At 30.4% G+C, this 24,837-nt stretch overlaps 1 protein-coding gene across 3 annotated transcripts in view; it reads left to right on the forward strand.

Annotated features, from left to right (window-relative positions):
- Positions 1–2,789: 2,789 nt before the first annotated feature.
- Positions 2,790–24,837, forward strand: part of LOC130891242 (5-hydroxytryptamine receptor 1-like) — a 309,855-nt gene continuing 287,807 nt past the window's right edge. For all 3 annotated transcript variants that reach the window (XM_057795859.1, XM_057795858.1, XM_057795860.1), the window contains exon 1: positions 2,790–3,108. The gene's annotated coding sequence lies outside the window, so the exon portion shown is untranslated. The remainder of the gene's footprint in view (positions 3,109–24,837) is intronic.

Raw genomic sequence — 24,837 nt, forward strand, 5'->3', positions numbered from 1 at the left:
AGATCAACGTATATGGAATAATAAAGAGAAATATTTTAGTGCCATTAGAGAAAATTGCAATTCTTTACGTTTGGGATCTGCTGTAAGACTTTGCAAGGTTAATTTGTAATATGCTGACTGTTTGAATTCCACCACTGTCTTTTTGATTTGAAACTGTTTCACGATATTGGTTGTGTAAGGGCACAGCAATTTTATTCTGCTCCGTGGAGTACTACCCGGCCCTAATCTTCTCTAGAAGTTAAGAATAAGAATATCTGTCGATTTATTCCAGGATCGTAGCTGAGATACCAGGAATCATTCGTAGTAAAAATATTGTATGTAATTCCTAACTTCATCAATAGATTCGTTAATAAGCAAGGTTGCCGATGTTTTATTAAAAGGATTATGAGAAACACTTTTCAAAAATAGGCAAAGCACTACTACACATTGCTCAATCTTTATAACCACTTACCAGTCTCCTATAAATTTATTTCAGTGGTCACGAACGACGCTCAGTTTCCATTATTTTGTCTAAATGATAAAATGTGATGGAATTAATGATAATTTATGAGTCAGTTTGGATTATATAGGTTTAAATACAGTGGAAATCATATATTCACGACCAACCACAATTGATACGAGCTAGATTTGATAAACTAGTATTTTATGAGAGGTATAAGTATATAACTATTTCGAGATATATTCGTTGTCAACCAGGAGAAAATAAAATTTATGGTGTTAGTCAGAATGTGGTGTGTGATGAGAATATAAAGAAATTACAGTTTGTAATTTCAGTACATAGGAGTAGCACAGACAAATAAAAATGAAGAACGGATAGAAATGGATGAAAGAACAGCGAAAGGAAGTGAAGCCGTGGGATCGTTAGGAAAGTTAATAATACCATTAATATTGATATGAGGGAGAATATTGAATGCGAAAAAAAGAAAACTAACTTCATAGGAGAGGAAGATGTGGTGTAAAATCTTTGAGGGAATAAGAACAAATTGAAGACATCGAGGAAGAAGAAATAAACAGGTAGTAAAAAATTTAATAAATATCTATCTGCAGTGAGTTGCAAAAATAGACAGAGATGGTTGAGGCATATCAAAAAGATCTGAAACTAAATCTACAAAAGGGGTCTTTGAAGAAGGTTGAGAAGGAGAAGAAATCAGGACAAAGGAATAATAAGGAATAATAAGTCATGTGACTTGATTTGTAGTGTAAATATACTCATTTTTATCAATAATGAGATTTTGGGATGGATTAAAAATGTCCTATTTTTTGAATTGGTATATTGTTAACGCTTAAACATATGATACCATCTGTTCAATAATTTTTTCAAAAATCGGCAGTAAACCTTTGGACCTGGTTCTTTCTTTAAGGGCAAGGGAATTTCATTGTGAAGGTGTTAGTTACACTGTTTAACCTCCAACGAAATTTATAACAATATTTATCAACAAAAAAACAAAAACCTTCAATAGCTCACATCTCATCAGTGAAATGGCGTCTCATCCTAAAAATGTAAGTTGTTTTTTTTTAATTTATAAACAATATAGTGTTTTTTGGAATGCGGTAAATTGTCTTAGTTTCATAATACTGTATAGAATGCAATTATGGAAAGGAAAAATCCCGATAACTGATTTTCTGTTCCAGAAAATTCATTTTGTGAACGTTTGCCCGTTTACGGTAAAAGTTAAAATGACTTTTTTTTGAACAAAATTAATACGCTTTTGATAAATAAATTATTATTAAATTGTTTATTGATATTTATTATATTATTTTGTGTATTATTATATACATAAATTATTATTTTTAATAAAATTATTTTGAGCTAAGATGCGTTGTTGTCTTGATTTATTGTTCTCATCTTACTGATATGATTGAATGGTCATGGGTCTTGTTCTACCATTATTAAATATATATATATATATATATATATATATATATATATATATATATATATATATTCCAATTTATTTTGAGCCGATAAAAAGCATATGTCATCTTTGTATGGTAATTTGAAAAAAAAAAAAAATAAAAATACTATCTAAATGTGAAAAAAGGAAACAAAAGATGTGATTTCAGCTGAATTCTAGTTTTTGCTAAATAACTATAAATCTCAGTGCCCCCTAAACCGGCAAGGTATCATTTACGAGTATGATATCTTATTGGAACATATGGTTCAAAAATGAAAAAAGTTTTTTTCTGACATCTCACTTGTGGTCTAAGTGATAGGAAATCATGAAAACAAGATAAAAAGTCATTGGTTAATATATTGCCAGTTTAAGGGTTGAGTTGTTTAAAAAAATTCATTCTTTTCTTTATTATCATTCATTGGTCTTTTTTGATGCAATTATCATTTTTGTAATATTCTTGTTATTTATTCATTTCTTAATCATCCTCTATTCTGATTCCAATATTGCTTGTAACCGCAGTTATATTCTGCTACTGATATTTTTTTAAGATTCCCTAGAATTATTTATAGAAAAATGTACAATAAAATGTTTCTCTTTCCTATACCAACAAGTAATAGTGATTTTCGAACAATTGAGTTTGATCAAACTTCCTAATAGCTACTAAATTCGATCGCTGTATCTGATTATAGTTGAAAGGACACTTATGGAAAAGAAAATTCCGCTACAAGTGAAGCTGAGAAAATATTCTCTCCCTTCAATAATTTATGAAATTATGGAATAATTTTTCCAAATTAAGTGGATTAATTGGTCTTAATGTCTCAGAATTTGCATCGAAACTTCAAAATTGCGCAGGAGGTCGTGATAACAACGCACAGTAGCGCACCATCATAAAACAGTTGATTGCCGGCATTCGTGTAGCGAGCATGATTTCAACGCCAACGCGACTTTCCCTACATTTCCCGTAGAGCGTCGACTCAAAAAGGTAGAAAAAAGTATAATTCGAAAAATTTCCTATTTAAAATTAAATTTTCGTAGTTTGATTGGAAGATAAATATTCTTTAGAAATTGATACTAACTGAAATTAAATGAACTTTGGTTGTGTTTTTAGTGATATTGTGATTGAATAACGCAAAAAAGCCGTTTGGTGACAGAAATATCGTGTTAGTGGATTATCACTTGTTGATAACATAAATCAAAATACAAACGTATTTAGGTGAGCGTTTTCAATGTAAATTACATATATTATACTGATTTAAGGTCAAAAGTGCGTATAATTATCTTAGGTTACCACAGATACGATTGGTATTTATCATGTATCCAATATTCTAACATTGAATTTTTTGTCACAAGAATAGTGTCAATATGAAATTTCAACAACTGATAAAGTTTTAAAACTTAATAACCTGGCATACGGTTCATGAGAAAAATTAACTTTCGAGTTATATACGTTCGTACGCAAACAAACGTGAAGAGCCTCCGGGTTCTTTCAAACAATTTACGCATTTTTATAATGATAATGTACCAGCTCAGATATCTTTTTAGTTATTTTTCCAAGTATGATCTAGTAACGTATATTAATGTTTTCCCATAACCCAGTAGAAACAAATCTAGACGTTCGTCCTTACCAAGGAGCGTATATTTAAGAGTCTTTCATAATTGTACACAATTTAAAGTGCAATATTTAGGGACGTTATTTTATAGTATTTTAATGGATGGATATATTGATGAAAAAACTGGGTTATATATATATATTTTTTTTTCATTACAAAATTCACATTAACCATATACTAGTTATTAGTTAAATGTTAGTATTTTTTCTGCAGATATTATTTAAATTAAGTTTATGTCCGAGATCTGTCTCAAGTAAATTTTGAGGTTATAAATATTGTATTTAAGTCCCAAAATTTCAGGTTTTCTTCATGGTATATTTTCTGCGTTAAAAAATGGATACTCTGCGATTATGTGTTGTATAGTCCATTTGCAATTGCAGTTGTCACATTTAGGTTCAGATTTATCATCAAATTATCAAGTAGCGTCATCAATACGATTTTTCACGGAGTCTTTCTCTTCAAGAAGCTTGTGTGTGGACGTTGACCATTTGTTCTCCCATTCATACGTTTTAGGATTTAGTTAAAAAGTTCACGCACTCCAAATTATCACTCTTTACAGCTTCTTTAGTGACAAAGTCTACCTCTTCGATTCCTTTTATTCCAGTATGTGAGCGGATCCAACCAATCATTTTTTTTTTCGTTATTTTTTATGTATAGCAGTTGCTGCTTGATTTAAGATTTTCAAGGAATTTGTGGTGTGAAGAGTTTAAGATTAAGCTAAGGAATCTGTAAACCTAATCACCTCTGTATGAGGTGCATATGCATATATTTGGAAGATGGTGTGATGGTACCATCTTGAGATTTGGATACGTCTGTGTAAATATGTACAAACTTTTGTATTCATCGAGTATGTTACTAAAGAATATTTGATTAGCATATTTTTAGCAATTTTATGCTTTCTATTGGTCATGGTGGAGTCGGAGAAGGCATTCAACAAGGAATAAATTTAATTTGCTTAGATATGATCTTATTTTAGGATAGTTGGTGGTTCTGGATGGTTATTAACATTGATTCACTCAACAACTATATACTAATATATTAGATATTTATTTTTGAGCGCTTCTACTTTTTTCCATAATTGTTCGAGGTTTTGTATGCTATCGATTTATAAAAATAATCTCTTTAATTTTAGACCCATACTAGATTATTCTAGGTAAATATATTCTTCCAATTAATTTAACTTACCGTAATATTTTTGTTTATCATCATCAATCTTCAAAAATGTATCATATTCTCTTCTTCCATTATCAAGACTGAAATTCATACAAAAACTTTCATTATAATTTATAAAATCAAAATAAAATCCTTATGGATTATTTTCTTTCCCTGTATAAATATTTTCCTCTATCTATGAAATCTACTGATTTTATTACAGTTTATTTATTCCTCCTGTTATGCTGCTATTGATGACCCGAAGATGTGATATACAAAGCGTTAATTGGAAAACGTACCACCGTCTATATTTCGGCGACGATAACTAAATAACCAATACAAAACCACGTCATTCTTATTTTTGAGTGGACTATGTTATTAGCTGATTTTCAATTAAATTATATCAATTCTCACGGGGGGTCACACAAATAAAAATATTTTGATTTAGGACGGGGTTTAACCAATACATGTTCATATATACGAATACTTCTTCAGTCTTTTCGGGGGAAACAAGTTGAACTTCGAGCTTTATTCAATGTATCAAATTTTTTCATTGATATTAATTTATTTTTTGAGAATATTTAAATACAATAATGCGTAGTTGTTGTTATTCTCTTCAAATCAAATTAGAGGATCTGTGTGACAAGTGATGTTGAATGCCCTGGGATGTGAATAAATCCAGTGGCATATCGGGTGATCTTGGGGGCCGTTCTCTTTGACTAATCCATGTACCAAGATTCTATCTATTAGAAACCGTCTAGTACTAGTAGAACAAAATGTTAGCGACCTCTATATTATTGCAAGTAAATAAGATCTTGCAAAATCATCAGACAAATTAATTGAATTTTTTGAGCCAGTTAATATCCATTGGTATATCATTTGTTGCAGAAACGTTAGGTTAGGTTAAGTTAATTAGAATTAGAAACTTTCATTTCCTTTAGATACTGTGAGGGATCTTCACTAGCAAGTTGTGAATTTTCATCGCTCCGATAGCGAAAATTTTGGAGAAAATTTACATGAATCCACAATAGATTATTTGTTTTGTTAGTAATGAATGATTTTTTGCATGGTATCTTGAATGATATTATATATAATAATAATTCTCCTTTCAAATTTTCACTTCTTAGATCCTTTTATGTTTTACGTATGATGAATAAAATTTATCGACCTCAGTTCAATACATCAAATAATGTAATGAATGTTTTTGCCATCCAAAACTTACAGTTGTAACCAAATTTACCAAGTTACTAACAAATGGTCTAATCTGTAGTGTTTTTTTTTTGAACGCAGTCAAATGGCTTTCAAAATAAGATTTATGTCTATTTTATATTCAAGATTTTAGCGGAAAAATCCGCCCCAGTGTAAAGTATTTACGTAATTTAGTTGGAGAAAAGCTTACAAGTCCCCTTCGAAACTAAATGTCAGGCGGCTTAGTGAATTTTGAGACAATAATAAAGAGGGTGATACATTTTCAATTCGACACCTTGTATACTAATTATCTCAGTTCTTCTACAAGTGATTTTATTAGATAATCCATTCGAATTATCTCTTCTTTAGCAATTATATTTCCACCTCGCAGCTTATTATTTTATTATTGATTTATATAACACATTCCCTGAATTAGCATTTTTAATTAATCTTAACAAATTTTACCTATTATAATTATTTCAATCATATAAGTGAATGTGGAGCAAAAATATTGTTAAATTTTTGTTTGTCTCTGACAATCATTTTTGATCCATTATTTTTTTGTTTGTTAGTAAATCCTCCATCTTGTTACACAATTCTGATTTTAATTTTGTCTTTTAACTCATTTTAAAACTTAAGTCTTTTACTTAAAACCGATAAACTTTTTATACCTGATATTTTACTTTCCTTAACGTCAGCCATAAAAATTAATTATTGAAAGAACTATAATTTCCACAGGAAAATTGAATTTTCTGCACAAATACATATTCTTGTGATTTGATATCAAGCCTTTTACATTTGACAAAGGAAACGAATCTTTTTTAAATGGCCAATATCTTTTCTCAATTTTCTTGTGCATTGTGTTTGAAAATTGACCACTAAGTTGGGTAACGAAAAAATTGAAACAATATATGCTTCAGCTATTTCGCGTGAAACATTTTGTATATATATTGAAAAGAATGAATGCGAAAAAGTTTCATGAGGTTAGAACTTCATAAAACTTCCAAGATTGAATTGACTCAGATTGAAATGGAAATCCCAAATCACTCTGAAACTATTTTATCACATCAAGCGTAAGTTTATGGTGAACTACTCTATAACCCGTCTAACTTTTCTATTAATCTGTATTTGTTTGTTGATTGATGATATTTAGAGTATTGAACCGTCCAAAAACTTCTTTAGAGCTTAAACTAAAACATTTAACGTTTCTAGTCGATTTTTTGGTATCTTTGTATACCTCAATATTAAATTATTGTCAGAAAATTGTCTCTTACGTCGTATGCTGACTTTTATGAATGTTTATGTCAAATTTCATATAATTTATTGCGGGCTATTTATGTTAAATTATAATGTGTTATTTAAAAATTAATCGTAGCAATTTTATATAAAATTAATTGGCATTTTAATGTACTGGCAACATAGTTTTTTCAGTTATGATTCTTGATAAGATTTATTTATGAATCGATAGTATAGCGTAGCTAGTAAAGATGTTAGTATATATTAACACGTGAATCATAGCATCATTCCAATAATTTATACGTATACACGTTTAGTTTGTTTAGTTATAAATAAGAGATTGATTTACTTAGGATGATGCAAAATATTTGATTAACAATAAAGTCGTCTAATAAGATTGTAGGACTTTATTACCAATTTTTTCAAATTTTAATAGTTTTTGATAATTCATTCAAGTAAATATATTAAACTAACTGCTTTTGCATCTGCATTTTTTTCTTAACAATTATTTTTTCATTCATTTATTGATGAAAACTCTTAGATTAATGAAATGTTTGAGCGTTATTAGAAACTTAATTTATTCACGGTCCTTCATTTTCTCATCTAGTAGTAGAATGAATTCAATGTCAAGTATTATTGAAAGTTGGCACTATTTGAGGACTTTTCGGAAACTGTAACCCAGAATCGGGTAGATCGGCGATCAGCTGATTACGTATCCTTACCCAGAACGAGATTTTGATAACATAATTCAAATTTAAATCAAGATCTTTTGGTTTTTACTAATTTTTTGTTCGTCAATTCTTACATGATATTTGTTCAGTTGTATAATATATTCTGCTCATCAGAACTAATAGTAAACAGCGATTTAAGAAAGAATTGACATAGACAAATGAAAACTCATCAGCTGATCTACCAGGGTTAGAAAAATCCTGCGACTCGATTAACTCGGTCAGTTTCAGAACAACCCGGGTTAGTTTCCAAACATTCAGATCATGATCAGGTTCACCCAATCATAGTTTCCGAAAATCTTTTAGTAATCAAATCCTTGAGATGAACTAAAAAAGTGTAACTGGATACATTGATACAGTAGAAACATGACAGGTAACATTTTGACATTATGATGCCATGTGACTCAAAGGGATCACAAACTTTTTTTATGATGATAATATCATCACTTTGGCATATCTCAGCCTCTAAAAGATACAAATGTGAAAAAATGATTTTTCTCGTAATACTTCAATCTGTCTTTGGTAAAAAATTGAAACAATGAACTCAACAAAATTAAACCCCCCGAATACAAAGACGTATCTCTAGGAACATTTTAATTGTGCCTTCCATCATCCTAAAATAGTCGTAAAATGTGAGTTTGGTTCAATTCATGAAGACATTTCTTGTCGGAATATAGTTAATTAGCATACAAAGGGTTTGAAATTGCCTGCTCTTTTGAAAGCCGCCGAATTTGTATGATTCCAAAGTTCTGTAATCTACTAGTCTGAATATATTATTTTTAGATGCTTTTGTATAAGTATAATAACATTGTTATACAGGATTTCTACAATATTGTCAAAATTTTCCTGTACTACTACAAGATTGTAAATCATATTATAGTAGTGAAGGAATTTATTATTCCTTGTATCTATTGCCAAAATAAATAGAACAATTTTTTAGATTGACACCCCTCAGCAGAGAGGGACCAATCTTAGTGATCTTACTTCAGAGTCTAAGTCTCTATAAACGCAAATAAACCATTTTACAGAGAGATATGTGTATAATATGATTCAAGCTGTCATTGTGACAACAAAGACTGTGTAGTTTCCTTTTCTTGGGATGCTCAATGTTCACAGCTTATTTGCTAATACCACTCCTTTCAGAAAATTCAGTATATGAGATGATACTAGTTGTCAAAGATCTTCATCTTTGTTTCAAATGCCCCTAGATGCTCTGGAGTTTCTTAATCTATCACCCTTCAAGAGAATATTTATTTATATATATAATAGTTTCGTCCTCCGCATAAAGAATCTGCATGCGACAAGACTACTGGTAGTATTCGTAAATTATTTTTACTTAGGTTGTTACCTTCAATAGATCTTCTATGGTAATAGGTTCTTGTCTGTCTTTACGAAGAAGGTCCCAGAAGAACCTGACCATATCAGTGTAGAAGGTACATAATCTATACAGCATATTTTTCAATTTTGAAGATGCCACGTTAATTAATAATTGTTTGGCAACCATCAATAGTAAACGTATAGTGAATTTGTAAACATTGGAAGAATTGGTCATCATTATGTGAAACAATACATTTGTTTGAAAAGTCTTAGCCCAACCAATATAAAAGCTGAATTAGATTCTACTCTAGGTGGGACTGGCTCTTCGTTATAAACAGTAAAATATTGTGACGATGAAATATTGAAGAAAATTCAAAAAACGGTACCGAATGATCATTGACTGAAAGTGCGCGAGCTGGCAGACATATTAGACATTGCATATTAACAGAAAACTTGGACATGAGAAAGTTGTGATCAAGATGGGTGCCGCGTTTGCTTACAATGGAATAAAAACATCATGGTATGTTTCCATCGAGTGTTTGGCAATGTTTCATAGAAATAAAGCTAACCATAGATGAAACGTGGGTCCATCAGTATACATCCGAAACAAAATTATAATCAAAACATTGGACGGGAAAGGGAGAACCGGCTCCAAAGGAAGGAAAGTCTGTTCCAACCGTAGGCAAGGTTAAAGCATCGGTTTTTTTGGAACTTGCGAGAGATAATTTATATTGACTTCATTGAAAAAGGAGAAAGAAGAAAGAGTTGCTTCATCAAAACAATGTACGAGCTCACATATCCGTTATTGCAATGGCCAAAATTAGTGAACTGAAGTTTGTCTTGCTACCTATGCATCCCCAATAATGAAGAGAGGATGTCGGCAGTTAATGGCTACTCTGAGGTGCTTAACGATTCTTGTTATAAAAAGGATATTGCGTAGAAAATTATGGAGTTAAAAGGAAATTACGTTGACAAATAATTATATTATTCTCCTGAGTTTTTGTGCTATTTTTTTGTTGTGCCAAGAACCATCCTCCTATCCTCACCAACCACCTTTTCCAGTCTTTTCTCTATTATGTTATAACCGATGGAACAGGTCCTACAAAGGAGTTATTCTCTGATTATTTAATCTCCTCCACTTCCTTCAAATCATATCACCAGTATCATTTGTCACACCTACCAAAATTCCAAATTTCCAAACATCTTCCAAAATATAGTTTTCTAATTGAAAAATGAGAAATCATCACTCTTAAACTTTGGAAAAGGAATGTTGGATGTCTACTTCAAATAGAATACATTGGATAAAATCAAAATCTACCAAAAAACTATTTTCATCTTTTGAAATCGAGGTAGCTATAGAAAATACGTCAAAACATACTTTAATTTATTGTAAGTTTATATTGTAGTAATAAATATCACTATTATACGCAGTAGTTATTGTAATAAATTAGAAAATTGCAGGAGGAGAGGTATGGGTAAAAAAATTAGGTCAATTATTAGAAAACCATCAAATAAATGCAATTTATATTATGATATTGGATACATCAAGGTAGAATGTTAGAAATGTACTAAAATTTCACAAGAAAAACCATTCATTGACCTCCAACCCGTGTAAACAATAGAGACACTTGAGAACTATACAATGATGTAGGAAGACGGTCTCAAGATACACATGTCTCAGACAAGCCATAAACCATAGGAAGTTGGAGATGGATGTTATGTTTAATAGAAAAAAATATTCAATTGATCAAATCATTGAGTTTCAAGAAGAGATCTATATAAAAAATGAAAATATATACAAAATCAATTTTTAAAAACATGAATGGAGCTAGAAATATGAAAAGGTATCTTCTACAAGATCAGAGAGGTAATTGGAAGCGAATCTCTCAAAAATTTGACATGGAGTTACGGCGAAAGATTGACAAGAGCTTGTTAAATTATTTCCTGAAATAATTAAATATTTTTTTCTTAAATATCATTCTTCAAAATTTTTTGAGGTGTGGTCGCACATACTGTTGTTTGGAAAGATAATTCATAATAATAATAAGATTTTATATTATTCATCACAATTATCAACAACACCATATAATTATAATTGAAGAGATCTTGAACTATTAAATATGTTATTCGCACCTAGTACCTTCATAATGGTTCCAACGTTCAACTTACAACATTTTCTCACGTTCATTCAGATGAAACAGTGAAGTGGTCTGTGAGAAATTATCAGTAAAAAGCCTCTTACAAACACAAAGCTATTACGAGCAATAGCTTCACAAATAGTTAGTCCAACAATCCTACGCACAACAAACGTGGATTTCAATGGCAGAGTTTTACCTATCTTAGACGTCACCAACAGAATTGCGATTCGTCGTTAGGTAAGATATTATGCCATGTCGTCTCCTAATGCTGTTGATTTCTGCATCAGTATAAACGGTATCGACAGTGGACAAAATATGAAGAAATACTAAAGGCTCGAAAGCGGCGATATATTGTAGGTACACTTAGTAATAATTCTACTTTTTCCTCTTAATTCATGAATTTTTCACGTAGTAGCAAAACGGTCTCGCATAGCTGGTTCGAATTCGTGTTTCTTGTACCTTCTGTCCAAATAAACATGACCACTGTAACTGAGCAATTAATTAAACGAAACGCAACATTTCCCTTGAGGTATTTCGTTATGCTTAATACAAGTGAGCAAAAAACTAACAATATGTGTATGGTTTGGTTTTCGTAAGCACTTTTCTTGAGAACAAAATTAAATGGAAAAACGTCATATTGCCTAGTCTAATAAATTATTTCTTTCAATGTTAATGTTACTAAGTTTACTGTATTCTATCGACAATAATTGCTTTGACTTTTTAAAATATTGAAAATCGATTGTCGTTGAACAATGAAGTAATCAAACACAGAAAAAGACAAGTTAAAAGCACTCCATTAATTAAAATTAAGACTACGATTGTTACGTATTTTATTGAAGCGTGAACTCTAGTTAAGGGCAGTTAAATTTTGGAGGGATGTTTATGGAATAAAAACGTGTTTTCACACAAAAAGTGTGATTATTTTATTGAGCCTATTATTCAGAAATGATAACAAAGAGAAAGGCTCATTTTTTACACGGGAGTTATGACTTTGTGATTTCTACCGATTTGAATTAAAATGAAAGAATCGTTATTGTGATGTAAAAAAAATTATTTAATGAGAAAACTATTTTGGAATTATTGAAATGAAAAACTCTGCTACATATACTGTGAAATATTATCCAATCTAACCTACTTTAACTCAAGGAATGTTATTTATTAAGTAGACACAACAATTGTACATAATTGTAGGTTCATAGACAATCAAATTTCAAATCTCTTCCAAGAGATGAACTTTTTTGAGTTATAAGATTTAATTACCTTATAAAAGACAACAAAGCTCTTAGTTTCTAGTGTGTTAATTGCTCAACTAATACAAAAGAGATTTTACTCGGATATATTGAAAAAATTTATTTTTCTTTATTTTCTTTTATAGAACCAAACAAAATTTCAATGTCAAAATATTTTAGTACTCAACATATTCTTCTCTTAATGGGATACATTTATTACAGCGATGGAAGAAAATTTACGACCTATTAAACTTTTTTCCAGTTTAAGAAAAAAGTGATAGTCGGACGGAACCAGATCTGGTGAATAAGGAGGGTGTTTTAGTGATTCAAACCCTAAATCACGAATTTTTTGCATAGCAACATGAGATTTGTGTGCAAAGGCGTTGTCCTGTAAAAACAAAATACCTTTAGATAGCTTTCCGCGTCTTTTCTCTTTAATTTTTCCCGTAGAATGGTCAGTGATATCGAATAGTTATCTCCAGTTATTGTTCTACCCTTATCCAAAAAATAAATCATGAATACTCCACGGCAATCCCAAAAAACTGAAGCAAGAACTTTTCCAGCAAATTTTTGGACACGAAACTTCTTAGATCTTGGAGAACCAGATTGTCGTCATTCCATCGATTGTTGCTTTGTTTCCGGATCGTAGAAATGTACTCAAGTCTCATCCATAGTAACAATTCGGTTTGAGAAGTCTACATTGTTTTCAAACATTTGGGGATCTATTTTGCAGCAATTTTTCTCATGCCCAAATTGACGTGAACTATAGGATGAACGTGTTCGCATGAAATATTCGGTGCTTCAGATATCCGTTTCAGTCCAATTCCGCGGTCCAATAAAATCATGTCATGAACTGTATCGATATTTTCGGGGACTGACACAGAAACTGGCCTTCCCAATCGGTCATCATCTTCAATGGAAAATTTACCTCTTTTGAAGCTTGCAGTCCAATTTTTCACGGTGGCATACGAAGGGCATTGATCATCAAGGGTATTAAGAATATCTTCGTAAATCTGCTTACCTCTTAACCCTTTTAAATACAGGTACTTGGTGATGGCTCGATACTCCAATTTTTCGATTTTCACAATTCTGGTGGACATCTTTTTTCTTTTAATTTATCACGTAACTCTGGTTTACTTTTTTGACGTCAAACTTCACACTAACACTTCTAATAACTTATTGTTCGTTGCTATGGTAACTCAATATTTTGTTTATACTTGGAACTGGACTAGGCTGACTAGGTATCAATACATCCTCGTAGATGTTTCTAATCTTTTTAATGTCAACTAAATAGAACACAACCGCGAATGTTAGTTCAACTTGCAGAATAATCATTGTAAAGTTTAACCAGACTGAAATAAGGGAAACTAAAACTACAGACATGCTAATGCAAATACTGCATAATCGTAGTTAACATTCATCTTAAATATTCTCACCCATTATATCAAATCGAAACTACAACTATAAGAAGATAGAGACAGTTGTTAATCTTCGTTGGAAATATCCTGTTTTGTTTATTTCTCAATTATTCTGCTCCAAGAAAACTGAGCCCCATTGATGAACTAAAATACATATTTCTTTGCTAAAGCAAACAAAAAAATTTAAACTTATGAGTGTGGTGATTGAAAGCTGAGCACCTTGCGTATTTGGAAATAACTGAAAAAACACTAGGAAGCAAAATATTTGCAAGAAAATTTCTCATCAATCTTCTTTTAGATTAATTTTAATTGAATATTATTGGAAAAATATTCATAATTTCAACATTCCTACAATGTACAAACCCTTCGGACTATAATTAATAATAACTCATTTTCGGTCACATTTCAAGTACATGCCAAACCTGTTTGACAATGGAGTTTTAATGAAACGTTCAGATAATTTGATGTCGCTGTTAATTAACTAATCGAGCTATTCAAAAAATATAGAATTGAATAAATTACGTCTCTATGAGTCTGTTTTTAATGACGCATGCATAATCATATTAGTATGAACTAATGTATTCATATGTGACTGGATAATTAGGAATTTGCGTAACAATATGTGCTGTTAGAAAGTATTAGGTTTATTACAATATTACAATAATAATTGATTATATTCAATATGTTCATTTTTAAGATTCTCATTCTTATATAACTGGCCGTTTACTTTATTCTAATAAGATCACTAAAATAAAACATGTTATTTCGGACATCATAGGCTAATTAATTTACTACCAAAACTTGAAGATTAAGTGGATAAAAAAATTTTTAACACGTGTTTATTTACATATTTCACCATTCTGAAACGAAGACCCAAAAAATTGATCAACTATTCACCTAATTAAAAAGCAATTAACAAAAAACAGCGATGGGAGTATTTTCCATAATGTCAAAAAAATTCATGAACTTTTCGTTTGTTGACGCACATCGTTCGTTTTGAAGTCCCAAAATCTCCTTCATTTATTGCGTAAAATACTTAAAAAGAATTCATATATTTCACTTTCAACAGCTGACGCTCCAAAATATTTCCAAATTTTCTTCAACTATTGCCTAGGATACTTGATAGGTAATTTATAAACAAAAAATGTGATGTATTTTTCATAACGCTAAAAAAATTCTCACATTTTGGCCTTTAGTACTTTCCCTTTTGGAATTTCCCTAGATATCTGAAACTTTTTGTACCAGATAACCTATACCATAGGATACAAAGTTTTATTTAATATTCAAGTGTCCTTTGCAATAGTTTAATATTTAGAAAAATTGGAAATTGGAAAAAAACGTAAAATTTAGGAATTTTTTAGGCATTTTAAAAAATAATACATGAGAATTTCTGTTAAATTTCTTTTTAATTCGGTTAACTTCCTAATAGGTGAATAATTTCTTTTTATTTTTTAGATCTTCGTTTCAGAATCGTGTACAAAAACACATGTTTGAAAATTTTTTATGCCCTTAATCTTTAATTTTTGGGTAGAAGCCTAATGAAATGTCCTCATTTGTGTCCTCTTTTAACATTTAATATTTCTCTCTGAATTACATAACTGATCTTTTTAGACATGATATGCGATGAAGAAACGAATATATACTGTAAATTTTATTTTCCCCAGAAATGCTTTTTAGCGTAGATTAATATCCGTCACTATAATATTTATCCGATTATTTTCCCACATATTATCATATTATCTTATTTTTTTATCTCCAAACATCATCAAATCCTCCTTCACTTCTTCTAGACTAGTTTTCCTTACCTTCTTCTACCTTCTGGTTCCCATCATTCTTATGGTTATTGCTTTTACTTCATACATCTTCGCAGATCTCATCATTGTCTCTTATATATCAAATTCAGTTACTATTATTAACAGTTTGCTTTTCAATGTTTTCTTATTGGCATGCTACGCCCTATAAGTTGTTATTATATGTATATAGTTGTTATAAATACATATTCCTTTATTTGTATTCTTAAATTTTCACACTCTTTCAATTACACTGCCATTTATTTTTGATAATCTCATTCTCTGTGTTAAATTCTAGTAGCATTTATTACGAAATGTTTCTTCTCCATTTACTATAATTTCATCATTTTCAAATTTCAATTTTATTATTACAGTAGATTACACAGAACTTATATATTTATAAAAAATCTCATTGTGAAACTAATCCATGGAACAAAAGGAAAAATTAAATATTTGGTAATGGGCTCTTCAGAATAAAAACTCAAATAAATGTGAAGGAAACAAGAGTGATGGTGACAGAACAAGAGAATAAAAATATCGGCATGAATTTTAATGAGGAACGGATATAGCGAATGAATACCTTTGAATATTGAGAAAAATTTACAGAATATTATATCAAAGTCATTCCCAAGAAAGATTTTTTGAAGAAAACAACAATATGACATATACAGGGATAGTTGGTTTATACAAGAAAGATAAAGAAATTACTAATCGTTGTGATGAATATGAAAAAAGTTACATAAGAGAGCACATCGAAGTAGAACCTTGAGAAAGAGCATACATAAGATTTAGTTGAGATAGTATCGTCACTAAATACTAATAAAAATGATATATAAAATAAGAAGGAATTATATGGTAAACAATGGAAGACAACCAAGCGGAGGATCATGGAACATGGAAAGAATTTGTAGTACGCAAATGGAAATAAATAGTCTCACCCTGTACATATGTGAAAATATTTTCATAGAAATTTCAAGAAATTTCAATGTGGAACTAGAGGAGTGAAGTAGGATTCCATTGGAATAATTAGATTTATTGAAATTCGTTCGATTAAATACACTCTGGTAAATTGAAAATGAGTTGGTTAAAGAGTTCTCATTGAAATTCTTGTGATCTATACAAACATCTTGACTTCAAAGATGGTTTGTACAGAATATGCTGAGATCTATTAGTAAGTGATATATCTGGAAAAAACTAAATGAAAATGAGCCACTTTCGAAACAGATATAGTAACTCCAACAATAATAATACTAACTGAAATAAGGAATAATTGTAGTGAAGTAACTGAAATAGATACTCTTCAGTAAGAGTAAACGTCATTTATTTATCTGTAACTTAACAACAGGGTAAAACCTTCCCATTTGATGTTATTTGTTTGTAAAGAGCCTCATTTATTTTGGTTTTTATGAGGACCTACAAATGTAGGTATTAAGACCCCCAAACCCTTGTTTTATCACTTTCTACTGCAAACTTGATAAGTAGTTAACCTCAGCTTTATGAGAATATCTAACTTTTCCATTTGACACAACTTTCAGAGTACTCCGTAGAATTTATATAGTAAATAGGGATAGGATAACATGGATATCCGAAAAACCTTTTGAAAAACGTAACGCTTAATAGCTGGCGCTAATTCACGAAAAGTGCGAAACATTTTTTCCTTACGTACCAAATAAATCCATATTTTCGCAGCTATGGTAGACTGGAGTAAATTGAGTTAGTTCTGAAAGTTATTGTTGTTTGTCGAAAGATTTATTCTGGTATACAAAAAAATAACAAAAAATATCGAAAACACTTGGAATTATTTTTTTGAGAAAATATTGATTTCACTATCCTTTTTTTACTAATAATCCATCCTCTCAAAAATCAAATTCTAAGAGATAGCGAGGAAGTTGAACAGATTCGAAACTTATTAGATCTTTGTATTTGAAATGGGTCAGTTATATATCCCAGTGACTGCTCCATAAATGTCGTTATTATTAAGAACTTAATTTTTCAAAAAACACATACACGGTATTTCGGGATGACGTGAAAATAAGCCGTGATCCATCGTTTCTGAGTTATATGCATTTAGAGTTGCGAAATCAGAACTTATATATTTTCTAGATTATGAATTCGAATATTATGAATTTTCAGTGGATGATTACGTATGTTCATCTAGTAAGCGGCTCATGACTAATGGTTAACAATCCGTAACTTTTACAGGGACAATCTGAAGATAGCAAAAATAAATGTTCAAAATGTGCACCTTGCACATACTTCCGGAGTCTACGGAGGATATTTCTTTGAACTTGGCCTTATAGCTAAAAAATGAAAGTTTATTTGGTGATGCATATACCACGTTTTTAAGCTATCTTCAAAAATTAATTCAGGGGAACGTGGTGACCTTGCAAATAGACCTCCCCGATCAATATACCTATAAGGTAAAATATTATCAAGTTGATTTTTACATCATTTAGGAAGTCTTTGCGAATGCTTGGAAAAATATCCCATAACATTGTTGGAAAGATTCTAAGTACCGCTGACCATTCAGGTTATTATCAAAAAAATATTGACCTACTAAATTATTATCTACTATTCATGCAAACATAAAATCGATGTTGATTCTTTGTTTGAATAGTACTTTAACGATTTTCATCTCCCCAAGAATGTAAATTATGAAAATTGATAAAACCATCTCATGTGAAACCAGTTTCATCTGTATGAAGTACTTTTCCAACAAATGCATTGTCCAGTTTTGCTGGATAATCCTCTACTTCCATGGCATGTACTTTCTGGACGTGAAAGGGATGAAAGAAGTTGCTTCTTCTCATTGATACGTTAAATTGTAGTGACATTTTGCGTACGCTAGTTGTGAGATCAACATCAACTGCACTGTAATGCATTTTGTTCCAAAACTCGTGTTCGTATAGTTCGTTGTTGTCTTTCGTTATTTTTTTTTGATAGGACATTCCCTAGAATATCATTTTATGAAAAACAATACCTCCTGAACCATAAATTTCATCGAGTCAAACAAAGAGTAACTTTTTGTTAACAAATAGATTCACAAATTCATTAACACACTACAAGGACATCATTCATTAAAAACTAATGAGGTTCGAATGTACAATTTGGAAAATATACTTAAATATAAGTTCTGATTTGACCTGTAACTCAGAAACGTGAGGTCGTATGAGAAAATTTTTTTTCATATCACAACATTACTTTCACCTCATTTACACACGCATTTTTGGCACCAAGTCCCGAAACATCCTGTATGTCTACAGTCTAAAGATTTCAATAATAATTTCAAATTTTATAAGTTTCTATGAATGTTGGATAATAATATTCTTCTAGAAATCACATAATTTTTCACCATATAATTATAATAAGTGAAATAATGATAGCGGAAGATGAATTTTTAATATGATGTAATAACAGTTGAGCGAAATAGTTTAGAAAACTCGATAAACCAATATAATAGAAGCCTTGCTTTGTTTGTTTACCTTGTTGGTTATTAAATATTTTATCAATTTATGTTTTATTAATAACACAAACTTTTTGTGATGATGATAATGATAATGAAATGCGGATTAACTTTATTTTCAAAAATTATCTGGCATTGAATTTTCAACTTATATATTGTTTTCAAAATACTAATATGGATTAATATCCCACTTGACTGATACAGATCTATGTACTGGGCTTTGCTACCAATACAGATAAAAAAGTTATTCAATTGTTTTTTTACCTGAACAGAATTTTTCCGTAAAAAAACATCCACAAAGTAACATATTAAATGTAACTGTATTTCCTTTTTTTAGTACTTTTTTTCAAATGTAATCTATATTTTTAATCTTGATGACTATATGTGAGTGAGTTGTCAGTTGTCAAGTGATAGGCAATTACTACCCATTATATTATAAGTAGTACTTCTGGTTGTAGTTGTACTTGTCACATCGTTTATATTTTGTATGATCTAGCTCTAACAGTTTATTCCTTCCAAACTTTTTTCTTTATGTTGTCGTCGAATCTTCAGCATTTAAATTTTTTCACACTTAGAAGATGTCAGGGTAAACGATAGTCAAAAAATATTTCTTAAAGTTTAGTCTTGATAAAATTGGTTGTTTTATGCTTGATTGAGTATAAATGAATTTATCTAAATTCAACGTGATCGAACATTGGTTTATACAAGTTCAGTTTGGTCTAATTTAGTTCTACTGTCCTTAATTGGGTGTAAAATGAGCTTTTGTAAGTTCAAATTGTCCCAAGTCCCATTGTACAAAAAATCAATTAAAATTGTTCAAAAATGAATTTCTGTAATGGGATAACTCAAAATATAGTTGCAGTCAGCTCAAAATTGGTCCTTCTGTGTATAATTGGTTTTTACAAGTTTCGTTGGGTTTAAATTGGTTCCTTTGTGGTTGATTGGGTCTAAATTAGATTCTTCAAGTTTAATTTGATCAAAAATTAGCAATTACAAGTGTATTTTGCCCAAAAAATGTGTCTTACGAATTTCAAAATGGATTTCTGAGATTTGATTTAGTTAAAAAATAACTTCAGTCCGTTAGAAATTGGTTCTATGTTATTTTAGTGGGTCTATAATGATATTATGTAAGTTCAATTCATTCGAAAATTGGGTACGATAAATGTAATTTATCGCAAAATTGAAAATTTGCTTTTATAAATCCTGTCTGGTGAAAAATGGTTCTTTTGAGCTTGATTCGGTCTGAAATAAGATTTTCTAAGTTCAAAACTGCTGTTTTAAGTTCAATATTATCAAAATTAATTTTTCAGTTATTGATTAGGTATAAAATAAGCTTTAAATAACTAAAATAAGTTCAAATCAATTGATAATACCAAGTTTTGGACTGCTCAGAAAAATATAAATTTTCACCAACATATTATTCAACGCTTAGGAGTACAATTATCTTACATCAGGGTGTGAAGTTAAAAAATTATGAAAAAATAGGTGCAGTTTTACATGGAACGCAGGTTTTCTGCTTAAAAAAAGTGAAAACTCATTTTACGGACATATCAATAACTTTTTAACTGAATCATCTGACGATAAAACCCTCGTAACTAAAGTAGGATATCAAGTAAATCTATCATATGATTATTTTCTTACATTCTGTAATCAAGAGTTGCTTTAATAATGTGGATAATGGGTGCATGTAGAAATAATTAGTTTCAATACAAATATTTAGTAGTCGTGGATAAATTATAGTATTTTACTCGCGTATAATGAGTAATTATTTACTCGGTGATTTATTCCAGTCACTAACACTCTTCATGAACTTCACCTTGTGAATAATAACCTTTATTATACACTCGTGGGTATTATATTATTATTTAACATTCATTTCACATCTTTTTGTCAGAGGTTTCATTTTATTTTGTTTTGTTGAAGTATTTATAGCCACACCCACAAATTTAATTGAATATATATTTCACCTTCTCCACATTTTAATTATCCGAAATTTGGTATCTTCCGTAATAACTCAATGTTCAAGTTCATTGTTCCACGGATAAAAGTGCCTTTGTATTTTCCCTGGTGTGGTGTAGTCTAACGAACCCATTTTAATTAAAGCTTTGTGTGCGATTGTTTGTTTATTCTTTTTAACGCGAAGTAGTTGGGAGAGAGGAAAAAAGATAGAGTAATGAGAATTCAAACAGTTGATTCAAATTCTCCAGTATAAAGGAAAACATGAAAGTAAATTATCAAGATGCATTATTATGTTGGAGATATACTTTGAAATATAGAGAATGTTATTTGAATTTATAGATATAGGTATATACTTAGAAAATCCATTATTCCTATACATACCTAACTGTCAAAATAATTGACAACATCACCAACTTAGTCATACATAATATTTTTATACGCTCAAGTTTTCTCCTGACTACTTACTTAGTACCTCAAGAATATTGTGTTTTATCGATAAGAACATTGCATGAAATTGAATAGTTTTTTTCACATAGTTAACATTTGAAGAAAATAAGGACAGATTAATTTTTTGGTATAATTCCAGCTCTAATTTTAGTATAGAATATTTTTTATACGAAATGTAATTTCTACTTTTCACATTTTGGAGGATATACACATTACTTATATATTTTAACATATCAGAATAGTTTTAATGAGTTTCTTTTCGCCGAAGTTGTATAAGTTCCTGTCCAGATGACTTCAATTGACAGATAGTGAAGCTGGAAGCTACTACTGCGACATACTTATCGTAGTGTCCCTTATCTGATCTTAAAATGCTGTCAATTAGACACATAATCTAGGTACTGATATCTGCATATAAGAATTCGTTTTGGGCTCCTCCTCAACAAGACCACATAGTGCTTCATAGTAGCACAACTTCCGCTTCCTGGAGGAACATCTATTTACTCTCTTTCTCTGTGGTTTCATGTCTTCATTGAGTTTACCTTGTGTCTTCACCTTTATGTTATGTTCGATAGATGTGGGCGAGTGGAATTTGATGAATTGCTACTTGCCCAAATTTGGAACTCTATCTGTTCATCTAGTTTTCACTGGATACTTTAGGAAGGCTTTCCATAGAAGGTTATTTGAATTTGATAAGGCGATAGACAGGTAGAACTCCCAAGCTTTATTGATTGCTTGTACACGTCCAAAAACAAGATAGTTGGTCCAATAGCAGCATAAAACTGACAGATCGTATATACTATTATTTGATAGACGTTATTTTCAACAAGATCAACTATTCTATTAAGAAAAAATGCTTCACTAAACAGCACTAAACAATGGATGTATTGCAGATGAGGAAAAATCTATACCAACTGACCCCGTCTAACCACAAAAACATGCTTAATCCAATTTTCTATACACTTGTTGTCATTCTTGACTAGAATAACTTTCAGTACTTTGAGCGAGTTACTTTTTATGCCTTCAATGAACTCATAGCGCTTTCCCTATAGCGGAATTTTAAGGGAAACGTCACAGGGAATAACATATTGTTTATTAGGTAGCTGAACGATGAATTGTGCTCGTGTTTGCACAGAAAATTGAAAAAAATCGATTTCGATCCGCTTTAATGCTCTGGTTAAATAAAATCACAACATGTATATGCATATTTAGGCAAAAAATCGTCATAATATCTACTCACCTGTGAATAATACGAAATTCATCCAAATTGCGTATTTACATATTCATTCGGCCGTACCAATCGATAAACCTTATGATTTTTGTATTAATGACTCTTCATAAAAGTGGTTATGAACATAAGTTACTCGCGTGTTGTCTTCTACGACATTTACTCAAAGGTTCTTTGTTGTTAGACACAATCAGAAAATGATCTCTTGCGGAAAAACCCAGTCTTCACGTTTTCAGTTCCTCGATATCAATAGAGAAGCCGTGAAGTGACATATTCATCGATTTTGAAAATATCTGCTACTTCTCTCACTCAAACATACCAATGGCTTTTTTATATTCATCAGCAATGACTACACGTTTAAGTATTATTCAAAATAAAAATATAAATCTCAATTACAATCAACTAAATGGAGATTTCAAATTGTTTTGAATTACCAAAAGATAATAACTTACATATAGTAATATAATCTTTGAAACCGAAAACCTAATCAGATGAGCAGATTTCGATCTATAGTACATAAAAATGGGAAAGGAAACAGTTAATAATTTTTACAATAAATCAATTATTTATGAACTTTTCTCGACCAGTTTATTAATATATCGAATCGTGCTCCGAATATACTCGTATATATAATCTATTTGAAATATACATCAGTCAGTTATTTTCACAAATGCTACAGAATTATTATTTTCCAATAACGATTTTATTTGCAACATTCGAACGAAACATTCTGCCTTTTATTTAGTTTATTATTATAGTATAATATCCTATAATTTTGTATATCACGATTAATTTTGAGTATAATTGAAGTTTTTCACACATGTACATGTACAAAAAATATTGATCATTTTCAAGCAATATCTTTTTTAAATATATTTTGTCTTTTATGTTATGTACTTGTCTATGACCTTTAACAAATATCATTTCATAATAATGTAGATACTGCTTGGAATACAAATATAATTGGATGCTGCCGCCGATAAAGAATCTAGCTTTCAATGTCAATACCTATTTGAATACATCATTCGGTATCGTTTTTACCATAGATAAATGCAAATAGGTCGCTACCTGATTCGGTAGCCTATGTAGTTCACAAATCTGTAGCGTGTGGTATATAATTTTCAAAGACTTAAGGTCGCAATATTTATTGATAAAAACATGCGCAGATGAAGTTCAGCTCATTGTTTCATGCAAGATCTCGCACTTACATTATCGGATTTGTGAAGCCAGGCACAATATTTAAATGAAATTTGAGGTTAGGATTTTGATTAATACTCTTTTCTATCCATCACACTTCAAAAGCAAAGTAGCAGAAGTTTTAATTATTGCCAGTGATGCACTGACCGCTATTTTCTTGTTTACTTTACCTAGTTTTGTTATTTTCATTCATAAATTGCACACAAATGCAATACTTAAGGCCGCTTGACATAATGCAATACAAAGTGCAAGAAATTGCATGCAATTCTTTGTAAACAGTAAAAGTAAACAAATTCCTAACCTCAAATTTTATCTAATATATTGTATCTAGTTTAAAATTGAAAATAACAAAAAGCTAAGTTTTATGAAAGTCAGTTGATCTGTTAAGCTGTTAAGCCAAACTAGATTGCAGCTTGCACGCAATAAAAATGGTACAAAACCGATAATGACTTTCCTATTTGCAACTATTTTATGTGTTCGAACTACATCAATCTTTGATTTTCTGAAACACACTGAATTAGTGCAGATAAATTTCCATAGCCTTAAAGTTTTGGAGTAGCATGAGCGGCCTTTAAGAAATTGCATGCTATTTCTTGCACTTTGTCTCGCATCAATTTAAACGACCTTTATACAAGCAATATATTGACCTAGCAATAATAAATTGCTCGCAATTCCTTGCACGTTGTCTTGCATCATGTCAAGCGGCCTTTAGAATAAACTTGTGTATCAACATATATAAATATATCAGATTCTTTGACGAATTGGTTGAAGGATATCGTACAACATGAAAGCCATTTATCATTCCCCTTTATTTTAATACCAATTGCAATAATTGGGATGGATTG

Source organism: Diorhabda carinulata, chromosome 3 (genome assembly GCF_026250575.1).
Source record: "Diorhabda carinulata isolate Delta chromosome 3, icDioCari1.1, whole genome shotgun sequence".
NCBI lineage: Eukaryota > Metazoa > Arthropoda > Insecta > Coleoptera > Chrysomelidae > Diorhabda > Diorhabda carinulata.